Source organism: Lycorma delicatula, chromosome 8 (assembly GCF_047948215.1).
Source record: "Lycorma delicatula isolate Av1 chromosome 8, ASM4794821v1, whole genome shotgun sequence".
NCBI classification, from domain to species: Eukaryota; Metazoa; Arthropoda; class Insecta; order Hemiptera; family Fulgoridae; genus Lycorma; species Lycorma delicatula.
The window spans coordinates 96,354,472-96,367,384 of record NC_134462.1 but is presented as its reverse complement, the minus strand read 5'-3'; the positions used below and the strand labels follow the sequence as shown (position 1 = coordinate 96,367,384).

The 12,913-nt window shown below is 31.4% G+C and overlaps 1 protein-coding gene across 2 annotated transcripts in view; it reads left to right on the top strand.

Annotated features, from left to right (window-relative positions):
• Best2 (bestrophin 2) overlaps positions 1 to 12,913 on the top strand; it is a 380,716-nt gene that overhangs the window by 210,869 nt on the left and 156,934 nt on the right. The window lies entirely within an intron of this gene.

The following is a 12,913-nucleotide window of genomic DNA, read 5'->3' as shown; positions in this document are numbered from 1 at the left end:
TCCAGTTTATTGAATATGAATGAGTTATTACATATTCTTCTACTATAATATATGTTGCCCTTCTGAATACTTGTTCTAACACCGGAAGATTACTGATGTAGAGTTGTAGACAGAGGGATGACGTGTCACGTGACGTGATCTGTTTATTTTGACCTTCACTTGTACACTCGTAGCAAAATATTAACTTCGCTTTGAACCCTAAAAAACATAATAACATTTATATATATATATATATATATATATATATATATATTTACTAGCCGGTCAGGACTCATTTCACTCGTCCGACCGTCTAGCCAGGGGGCGGATCCCCTTGGACCCTTAACGCGTTCATTATCCTTATGGTTGTGAGAATATTAAATATTTTAAAGATATTCATTAAAGAAAAAATAATTTGTCATTTTACTTCATTATATTTCTGTTGCCATGGTGACAGAAATATAATGAAGTAAAAGGATTAACTTTTTTTTAACAATATCTTTAATTCACCCCAAGGGGGCTAGGGCCTCAATTTACGGCTTAAAATCTTCCCTGGGAATAACATAAATATATCCTGAGAATTTGAAAACAATCGGTCGGTTGCTTCTCGCGAGATGCTGTCGCAAACAGACAACTTTCGCATTTATATATATATTTAATGGCTATCATTTATCGCCTTCAGAACAAAGTTTTTGTTATGTGCTGGCGAAATTTTGACAGTTTAATACGAATTTTAAGTACCATCAATGCATCGCATACGATACATTGTGATCCATGTTTTGAAGCCATGTAAGAAAACGTAAGCACAAAGTGGCCGTCGACACAGAATACACTGTAAGTTTGGCTAAAGGCAATTGTATATGAAAAGTTAATATACATAACAGGTGAGCCGTTTGCAATCCGCGATTATAAACAATTTGCTATTAAAATGTTTGCAATTTTTATATTTCCACTAGGATTATCATGATTGATTTGTGTATTATTTTCTGCTCTTCGTAGTACTGTACTCTACCATTTGTAGTTGACGTGTTTCAGAGTACCTCCATTCTCAAAACTACTTTTAGCAATAAATGTTATCTTTTTTTACGTTTTATCTTTTTGTTTAAAGCATCTACAAAAGCGGGGTTAGTTTTACGGTCGCACGACTGTGTATCATCGCCACTTCCATATACATCGGAATAATACGGAGCCGTCAGCTCATATCTCTGAAGTTTGGTTGTAGAATTTTGAAGAAACCAGTTCATTGTTAAAATAGAAGCCTCGTGATAAAAAAGGAATGTTCGTACGCTTGAAAACCGTAGATGTAATAGCTGAAGTCCTACGAAGCCCACCTGTCATCATTCGGTTTCACTCGGCCTCAAAATACCCAAAGGATTATTTATAACGATTTACCTGTGCACCCGTATGAACTTAAGTAGTGAAGTATTGAGTCATGAATTTAATCATATGAATTTTTGCCGCCATCTTTGGAATCTTATAAATGTTAGAGAAGACGTTATTCATAATATGCTAACGAGAGAAGAATCATATTTCCATTTTTGTAGATATGCGAGTAAACAAATTAACCATATCGAACGAAAAATGACCACTAAAAATGGTGTATAAATAGCATTCTCTGGAATAATCGATCAATACCTTTTTTTTGAGGACAATGATGGGAATGCTATTATTGTTGTATTACATGTATCGTGATACATCCGAATAATTAAATAATTTTTGGCTTCCTTATATAATGGAGAAACTTAAATGATCTAGAAATATGGTTTCAAAAAAATTGAGCTACCGGTCACAGAACTAGGCGAATCAATGTATGTAGTAGTTAGTGGACTATAGTTTCTGTAGCACGTAATGTCACGACGGTATCCCTTGCCAGTGAGATCACCAAAATTCTTAATCGTGAAGTTACAATGCAGTCTGCAATTCCTGCCGATATATTACATGTTGTAATGAAAATATATATATACGAGGGACGATCAGAAGGTAAGTTACAAATACCTCTATGAAACAAATACATATTTATATGACAATTTTTTTTTTTTTTTTATTAAACATAGAATTACATATTTTATCTATTTTTTGACATAATCACCAAGTTTTTCTAAACACTTTTCATATCTTGTGACAAGTTTTTTCAATTCCACTCTCATAAAAATTTCGTCCAATTTCCTACAACCATTTAAGGACCGTTTCCTTCAGTTCATCATCATTAGCGAAACGCTCCCTTCCCAGGTGTTGTTGAGAGGAACAAACAGGAAGTACTCGTCAGGGCTGTAAGGTGGATGAGACCATACACCCCACTTGAATTTTTTCAGTAACTCCTTTATTACATGAGCTGAATGAGGAGTAGCGTTGCCGTGAAGAAAAAGGACTCCATCGCTCAATCTTCCATCTTTAATAGCTTTAGACAATTTTTTTAAAGTCTCACAGTAAGATTCGGCATTGATTGTTATTCCTCGGGGTATAAATTTACTGTAAACAACTCCTCAGAATCGTAAAAGACTGTCAGCATAACCTTTCGAACGTGTGGGGATGTTTTTACTGTTTTTGGCTGCGGCGAATTTTTGTGCCTCCATGCCTATGATGCTAGTTTAGTCTCAGGAGTGTAATGAAGCACTCAACTCTCATCCCCTGTGATGATTTGTTTCAAAAAATATGAACCTGTCCTGGAATAACGTTGAAGAAAAGAAAGAGCAGACGCAAAATGTTGATGTTTGTGGTCGTCGGTCAACAGATGTGGCACTTATCGTGCACACATTTACGGCCACCAACCTAATCGTGAATAATCCCAAACACACTACTATAGCTGATCTTAAGCTCACTTGCAGTCTCTGTAATTTTAACGCGCCGATTACTCAAGATCATTTCATTCACCGTTCCGCGTTATCCGTCGTGTTTGCAGCTGAAGAACGTCCAGTACTCAGTTCGTCACTCACATTTGTTCTTCCGTTTCTGAACATTTGATACCATTTTGTGATCATGGGGCATGACATTGCATTCTCACCGTATACCTCAACAATTTGGGGATGAATTTCACAACAATTGTAATTTTTTCCCCACAAAAATCGGACTACTGAACGCACTTCTATGCTGGACGAAACCTTTAGAGGACACGCTATATTGACAACGACACTACAAACGTTCTGAATGTCGTACAGAATTGCTGCTGGGGGAACGTGAAGACAACACCACAACTAGTGCTGCCACCACAAGACATTAATATATCCCTTTCAGTTCAAGAACACGGCAAGGGTGTAACTTATTTTTTGATTCACCTTTCGTTCATACACTTGAAATATATGTGAATCGATATGGTAGCCGTCTTAAGGATGTATTGGTGAGAACGTTGAATGTTTTAATGCACAGTTTTTTTCTTACACATCTGTAGTTTTCCCGCCCTCATGGAGCTGGACACACAATTAAGCATAAACTCAGCTCCGAGAGGTGTCTTTGCCTCAAACTACCTCGGAAGGACACAAGGCCCCGCCCAGGTAGCCGGGACTCGGTCTTTTTGCATATCATGCCTGAAATGAGAAGTTCCCAAAAGGGAACTTCCCACCGGGACTCCGGGCTTGACGCCTCGCCTCTTGTGGGGAACCCCCCAAAGGGATCCTCCAACTGGACTACGGTCTTACATTCCCCCCAGTGGCATCTCAAAGGAGTCCCCACCCGATTACTGAAGGCGGAAGACCGAAGCCTCCCACTCCTCCCGGATGGAGCTGTCTCTCGGATGCATTAATGCACAGTTAAATTTGACTAAATTTATTAACTATAACTATTAAATTTTTAAAATCGTCTGATTTATTGACATACCTTTTTGTACATATATTTATTTATGCGTATGAGTATGAAATTGCAGCGTACATTTTTAAAAAAATGATAAAAAGGAAAGAATTATTCAATAATTTTCCCGTAAAACTATTTTGATAAGCTAAGACGTTCTGTAATCAGTCATCGTGTACGCTGATAATGCTCTCGGTTTAGATATTTTCTCCGTGCACGTATGCTTTACGCTAGACATTTTGAATATTCATTTAATCATTATTAAAAAAAAGTCTGGCCTAATTTTTATATCTTATCAGTTCATTTTTAAAATCAATATGTATCATCTTAAAACTTAGATATGTCTGTAAATAACCTCTATGTTTATTTAATATAACTGTGACTTCAAAAATAACTTTATAACATTTTTATTAATTTAACTCTTTGTAAAATTAAAAGTGGTTTATCAACTACTCTTTTACCGCTAAGAGAATCTTGTTCCTCTCTAAAATTTATCAAAAATATATATGAGTAAAGTACTCTTTATTTGTAGAATTACTCATTAGCTATTTTATCCCATACTCCATTTCATTCTTTAGCGGGCTAATTTTTTTTTATTTAAGTATAATTATTAAAACTTAAGCGCTTAATTTATGTATTTTTGTATATTCCAGCCTTTATCTTAGTCTGTAGTTTTCACCCAGAATACATCTCGCTGTTAACTAAAATACTACATCCTGGGTGTTTTAATATACTTTGCCGATTGATAAAGGTAGATTGTCTTATATTAATATTTCGGTATTCTGCTCTTCCTCTTCAGATTTCTTTATTTCGTATTACATCGGTTCATTCGTTTTTAACATCATTCTTTCAAACCCCGCTATTCTTTTTTAGTTTTTTTTTTTTTAATAATTTATTTTTTATTTGTTGGTATTTACTATAAAAGACATTCCAAAACTATTTTTAATCTTTTTATTCTATTTGTTAAGGTACGTATATTTGATATTAAGATGATTTTGTTATCTCAATTATTTTCTCTGTCCTTTGTAATTTTACTCACAAAATAGTAAAATTTTAGAACTACTGTTATCTTATGTTCCTACATCTTGATTCAATTCTTCATTATCTCTGTTTCTCTCGCATTTCATTACGTTTGTTTTATTCTTATTTATTTTCAAACCGAATTAAATTCAGTAAATACCGATCCAATTAATGATAATACTATTCAGTAATTAGTTGTTAACAGGAAAAGGACAATTATTATTTAATGCATAATGCAATAAAGAATACAGGGTATGGTATTACAGAAAGTTCCCGGAATTCGTTGAGGTTAAAATTTAACCGTTCCTTTAATGATTAAAGTATTAAGATGCTATTAATTTTTTTTCTTATCATAAAAAGAAGCATTCTAATGATTATTAAATCGATAAATTTTAGCTTAATTTAATCCTGCACTACTGTAACTCGTTTTAAATTTTATATGAACTCGTTATGATATGAAGTAGGTGACTTTCATATAAATTACGTACAATCCGCTCAAAGTTAATTATTCAGGAATATTTAAATAACATATAAATAATAAAAATAAAGTTTTGATTAAGTTTCAACACTACTTCAATATGTTGAGAAAAAATTCTAGTTGTTTCGTTAATATAATATAAGATTTAGAAAAATTTATTGCTGGTATAAAGCTACCCTCAGATAAGAATATAAAATGCTTCCCTCTCTGGTAAAGCAATTATATTTTTTTAAATAATCAAATATCAAGTAAGTACTTTGGAACGACAAAAAAAAAAAAAAAATATTAGAAAAATATTAGAAAAATATTTTTTTTTTAAATTCGGGCATTTTATAAAATTAAAAAAAATCACTGGTATTATTTCAAATTATATTATCAAAATTAATTTTTAACAGATTTAAAAAAAAAGGAGTGCGTGCGGTCTTTCAGTTTTAAGACCCAGGTTTATTGTCAACATGCGGCGTATTTTTAAATGTACAATATTTTAAATAAAAGTAAAATACTTTTTAATTTAATTGTTTAAAGGTAGCATCAAATTAAGGATCAAACAAATTGTCAATAGTTAAGTTTAATTTGGCGCCAAATATAAAATTTTGAAATTAAAAAATAAAAATAGTTTTAACAGACTGGCAAAAGTTTTATAATATTTTACTCTCTCTATATCTCTCCAATAGAAGAGCATGGTGCATTGGTTTGTTTGTTGTATGTGCTCGCTCACATTTTTATTTTGAATGAACGGCACGAACAACTTATTTGTTCGAACGATATCTAAAATTATATTAAATATAATTAACACAAATTTTGTACTTTGCAAATAAAAATGGAAAACATTAAGGTTAGAGCTGTGTTTAAAATATAACAAATTAAAAATCTTATTTATATATATAAATATATATATATGCGAAAATTTGTCTATTTGCGACAGCATCACGCGAGAACCAACCAACCGATTACTTTCAAATTTTCAGGATATATTTGGGTTATCTCAGGAAAGGTTTTAAGCCACAGATCGAGTCCTTAATCCCCTCGGAAGTGAATTTGTGAATTAAAAATATTCATTAAAGAAAAAAGTATCCTTTTACTTCATTATTATATTTCTGTCACCATGGCAACAGAAATATAATGAAGTAAAATGATTAATTTTTTCTTTAATGAATATCTGTAAAATGTTTAATATTCTAACAACTATGAAGATAACGAATGCGTCTGGGTCTAGGGGGAAAAACCCCTGCCTAGAAGGTCAGGTAAGCCAAGCGAGCTCTGGCTGGCTAGTGTATATATATATATATATATTTGTTCTGAGAAGAAGAAAGAGATCAGAGAGAGAGAGAGAGAAGAGAAAACTCGTGTCTCTTCGCACGAAGATCATTATCGTTATTGTTAAAAAAAAACTAATCCCCTGATACACATTATTGAAAGTATAAAATCCATTAACAGACCAACATTTATACAAGTAGGTTTCTACTTGTACTTTAAATCAGGATTTTGTGTTGTCAGAGTTAGGAGGTAGTAATATAAATTTTTCATGAAATATTATCATCCGAGTGGGGACGTTTTTTAATTATTGACATCTTTCCGCTGTTGTAAAATGGAAACTATCAAAACTGTAAGAGTAGTTATAAATAAAATAAGAGTAATTTATCATACATATTAATAGTATTCCGGTTATGTAAGATTAAGGTAACAAACAACATTTTTGTGGTTTTATAGCTTTTTTTTTTATATGACTAATATAAACCGGATAAAAGCGGTTTGTCGCTACTATAATCTATTGTTTATTTGTTAAAAATTCTTTATTTTTAAATCTCATCTATCGTATTGGGCGCCAAATTAAATTTAATTATCGGCAATTTACAAACCTTTAATTTGGTGCCTTTAATTTTTAAACATTAAAATTGAAAAATACTTTAATTTTATTCAAAATATTGTAGATTTAAAAAATACTTCGCATGTTAAAAATTAAAAAAATTTTCTTCGTTAGTCTTATGGTTTTCCGTCAGTATTCTGCTAAATAATGCTCAGATATATCCGTCCTTATGCCCTTCACATATCTTTTCTTGTATATGACCGTTATTATACTCGTACTTCTATTATTTGGTTGTCAATATTACTGTTGTCTGAGTTCACAAACTATACGATTTACAATGTTATAAGCAAAATCTTACATTTTATTATGAATCGTAAATATTCTTCTACGAAAACATATCAAGAATTATAAACGTGTTAAAACGTTTTTGTCGGTGTAGCAGTAATCCCAAGAATCGAGGTATTAGACATGGTTTCTTTAGAGTTGCTAGTATAGATCTAGCCGTTGTTCTGTTGATAAATCGAACCGCGTAACTTTTAAAGCGTAGGCTCTTAAAATGCTCTTCTTACTTCACCTGTAACCGATCGAGCCAAAATTGCATTATCTTTCGCCTTTAGTTAAATCGGACATTAACGTTTAGTTTTGAGAAATAATGTGTTACAATTGTACGCCGTCAACTGTGTAGATCTACTTCGGGTTGTGGGCAAAATACGGGTGTATTAAAAAATACAGCAGCTTTTATATGGAACTACACATTGTAATCGTTAGAGAAAAGTTTACGAAAATACAGAGTACTGGTTATTTTCTTATCGACTTACAGTAATCGGGTTCGAACCGTAAAAACGAGGAAAGGAAGCAGATCGGATGAAATGGAAGTGATTCTTTTGGACTGCCTCACCGTGATTGAAGAATATTTCTGTGTTTTCTCATATTTTCCTAAAGTTTAGCAAAAAATGAATCTCGAAATAGTCCAACCGCTCGTTTATATTAGTTTTGCAAATACTGGATTCTCGTAGAATTTTTATGTGATCCGGCCAATAAATGTTGTAATTATTTTAATCGTAGACTCTTCTGCATTCGAAAAGAATGTCCTGTTGTGAATAGAACTCTCGGCACAGCAGTTTTCGATTTTGATATCGTTTAAACGTTGCTCGTTGAAAAGTTTTCGTATATTTGGTTTGAAAATTTCCAACTTGTATCGTAAGAATAATATTATTAAATAATTTTAATAATTATAACCTCATTCCATAATATTTATTTTACTTACCGATGAATTTTAGTAGTTTTGTTGGTTGCCTATGCAGTGTGGAAATACTTTACATTTTGATGAAAGTCTTAAATATAAACCTGTTATTAAACCCTGTCATTATAAATACGAAAAACACAAGTAAATTAATATATAAAAGGGAAATATATATCTCGTGTTTTTTTTTTTTTTTTGTGGGGCAAATACAAATACAGTTTATGATCAATTATCATTAGAAAATACAATTTCTCGAAAGAGAATGAAATACAATAATTTTATTGTATTTGCATTTGTTATACTTACAGCTGTCTACCTTCCTTACGAGGTGGAGATGTAACTAAGATCTTTAACCTATTGATTACATTATATGCCACACCATTTATGAATGCAAAGCATCTGAGATACATGAGACACCGTGCATGTTTTTTCTCTCGCAGTAACGATGTTTACTTTACAGACAGTCCCTGCGTTGAATAGAAAGAAGGAATCACGTTTAGGGCTATCAGTTCGGTAGGCTTGGCGTGCTGATTTGCGGCAGTGTATTCAACTCTGCGAAAAAGATAACGGAAACCCCTTTACACCTGAATTTCCCTAGTAAGCCTAGCAAGGGGTGTTTTTTTCTCGAGATTGCCTAGAAAATTTTCTGGAATTTTTTAACCCGTGTTAGGTAGTCTACGCTTGTCTGATAGCAAGGTAGTCTACGGGAGTATAATAACGGCCATATACAAGAAGAGATATGAGAAGGACATTTGGACGGATATATCTGAGTTTGAATGAAGCGGTAGGGAATTAAGTGATGACGAATCTTCTGTAGATCTCCCGATGCAGAATTCGGTAGATCTATAATAAATATTGTGCTCGTAAAACGATTTTAGTATGATTTTTTAATATCAATAATAATACAGATTAAAATGTTAAAAATGTAATTATAAATAATAAAACTGAAATTTTCGTCAGACCCAAAATTACCAGATTAACACATTTTTTGATTATCAAAAAATGTGGTAATATTTAGCGTTTGTCTGAGTCCTACATGTATAAATCGTGTAGACGGATATTTAGAAAATTAAATGTCAACTTACTCTTGTTTATTACTCTTTATTTATGAATGCAATCTTTTCTAAAAAAAAAAAAAATATTCATTCCTCCTTACTAAACCGGGCAACGAAAATGTTTTCTTATAACAAAAAAAAATTCGGTTTACGAAAAAGGACCTTATTATACTTATTACTGAATATTAAGGACCTTATTACCGAACAATTTGAAAAATATTTTCACCAATTTATTAATTATATAATTAAAAGATTCTCTATAACATAAACGATATTACTCTGTCAATGAATTAAAAAAAAATAGTAATTAAAAAAAAATAAATAAATATTAAAAATTAAAAAATATGACTGCCAAAAAAAAAACATTGCTGACAAATATTGCTCTTTAATATAAGATAATTAAAGAGCGTGCAGGTGAAAATTTTGTATATTATTTTTTTTTCTTTTTTTTTTCTTTTTTTTTTCTTTATTTAAATAAAATATATATATATATATATATACATATATAACCCGCTGGGTTAGTCTAATGGTTAAACTCGTTATCGCAAAATCAGCTGATTGTCGAAGTCGAGAGTTTTAAGATTCGAGTCCATGTAAAGGCTGTTGCTTTTATGTGGATTTGAATGCTAGACTGTGGATACCAGTGTTCTTTGGTGGTTAGGTTTTTTCAATTAGTTACATAGGGAAGGCATGGCAAATCACTCGTAAAACTTGCCAGGAAAATTCCAGTAGTAAAAACATCAATGCCTATAAAATCGCCAAGGGTCGAACACAATTGAATTTTCCTGATTTTTTTAATATATTTATTTAGTTTATAACACTTCCGGTGATGTAAGGATTCCAACGCGGCGGGGTCATACATCTAAATCGATTCAGCCGTTGAGATGCTACTATGGAATACACATACGTACCCTAAAAATATACTATATTGCTTTTTAGGCAGTCTTGTAATAACAGATTATCCGCATCCAGTTCAACGTGTACATAAATGTGTGCACAAAATAATTTTCAATAGCGCCTTATGAATTGAGAATTACGATATTTCGTAGTAATTAATTATATTTACCGAAAAATTATTTCATTTGTTCATATTTAAATAATTAATATGGACTTTAATCATATCTATTTTCATCTTTTACTTTGTATTTTATATTTATATTCTATCTTATAATGTAGTGATCTGCATAATGTATAATTATGTGTGGATCAGAAAGAAAGATGTTTTTTTCTTTTTGACTTTAAAGACATTTTCTGCAACGATATCGAGTATTCCTAAATATTATATTTTCGATTTAATAGCGAAAATTATTTTTTTTTTTTAAATTATTAATATATAGAAAGTATACGATATATTTATTGCTGTTAAATAATTTAATTTTTATTAAATTGATTTATTTTTAAAAAAGGTAAAGCGATAATACATATCTTCATTATTTATTTTTTACGTTTTATTTACTCATTTTATATTTTATTTCGTTGTTTGACCTTGATAAAGGTGATCTTACTGACATTCATATAGTATAACCGGTTAATTTCTAATTTTAATTTTTATCGATATTAACTGTTGATTGCGATTATAATTATTCTTTATTAGGTCGTTAAAATAAATATTTCTGAAGATATTTATCCTTAAAGAATATGATCTTTATTGCTATTATTAGTTTTAGTAAAATATTATGCGTTATGATCTAATAGGATTTTAATTACATTTTTAATTCGATTCCGTATCGTGAGTAAAAGTAATTATCTTTCATAAAATTGAATTGTAAAAATTATATTTCCGAGTTTGTGTTTTTAACGTACTCGTTCGTGTGCATTTGCTTACCGCATACAGACGTGTGATGTCACGCTTAGAATAATTATTACTAACCGATGTAATGCTACTTGTATATTATCATGGATTATTTTAGTCCGATAACCTTTATAAACGAATAAGATGTAACTTAGTTGAATTATTTATTTTAAGTATTCTCGATGACCGGTTTACCATTCCGTATGAGTAATCATCTATATTTATTTAAAATAAAAATAAAATAAAAAAAACTGAATTAATGAGGACGTTACTCCGTTTACTTATTCTGACTCTATAGCCCGAGTTTCTTGTCTGAATTTCCTTAAACTTTCTAACTTTTTTTTATCGCTGTCTCAAAATGTGAATAAGTATTTTCAAACGATATTTTATCTGTTTTATCGGAATTTCCAACATTATGTTCTTCCTTTACCCTTTCAGATTTCAATCCCTCAATTTTTCTCTACTCTATATTCGATGTAATCTTTCAGTTCACTCTCCATCAAATACATTCCCTTTTTTATCTTAATTACGATATCCGATTTATCTTATAATTCCCAAACTCTTCTAGCTCTTCTATATCCTTGAATTCCCTAACTCTTTCTATCATGAAAGAGTGAGGAATTCTTCTATACAGCGTGTATCACGAAGTTCTCCCAGGACTTTCATAATCTATTCTATTCGTGAAAATAATGGAAAAAGTTCATATAAACATATTTCCTAAAATGCTTCGTTTACGAGTTAAGGATAGTGAAATATTTCGCTCTGATTTTAGCTACCGCAGAGAAATGAGGTCGTACTGAAATTTTTAGGACGTTAATTAAGAGACAGAATTGTGATTTCTTACGGTTTTTGACGTGAAAAATCTAATAAAATAAGTCCCAGAACCGTATATGCAGTAGTTTTTGAGAAATCTGAGTTGAAAGCCAATAAATTAAGGTAAAACCCCTGTTTTTTTTATGTTTGATGTACAATAACTTTGTTAAATGAGTAAAAAACATGTAACACTTATATACAAATCTTGTAGAGAATTTAATTTTAAAAAAAATGGTGTATGATAAGTTGAATAAAACAAAGAAAAGATAGGAAAATTCAAATTTATTTACAAACAGTACAGTAGACCAAAATGAATTACACGTCCTAGTTTATAATAAATGTTCAATAATGAAGCCGCCATTTTCAACACATTTCTTGGCACTCTTCTTTACTGCTTTTGTTGCTCTTTTTAGTTTTTCAGGGTTGTTCTTTGCTCAGCCGCATCCACGATGTGGAGAATTAATTCCTCATGCGAATGTGTTTTCGTTTTGTGTACAATATTTTTCATCCATCTCCAGACACGAAAATGTAAAGGTGTTCGATCAGGCGATCTTGGTGCCCAGGATTGTGGACCTTCACGATAGATCCATTTCTCAGGGAAAGATGATTTAAGTAAAAGGAAATGGCACAAGAGAGCTGGGGAGGCCCGGCATCGTGCTGGAACTATACAATGATTCTATCGCCAAGCTTTTTGAAATACTCTACTCTCTTCCCTTTCTTCTTATTCATTACGAAACCTATTCCTCCCTGCCCTTTATTTGACGCTGAGTTAACTATTCAAAATCGCCTGATCAAAAGTTATTCTCCTCTTCCCGCCGTAACTCGCTAATTCCTTCTACATCTACATCTAATCTATCCATTTTCCTCTTTAAATTTCCTAACCTACTAACCTTTTTTAGACTTCTAACTTTCCACGCTTCGACTCGTAGAATGTTATTTTTTAATT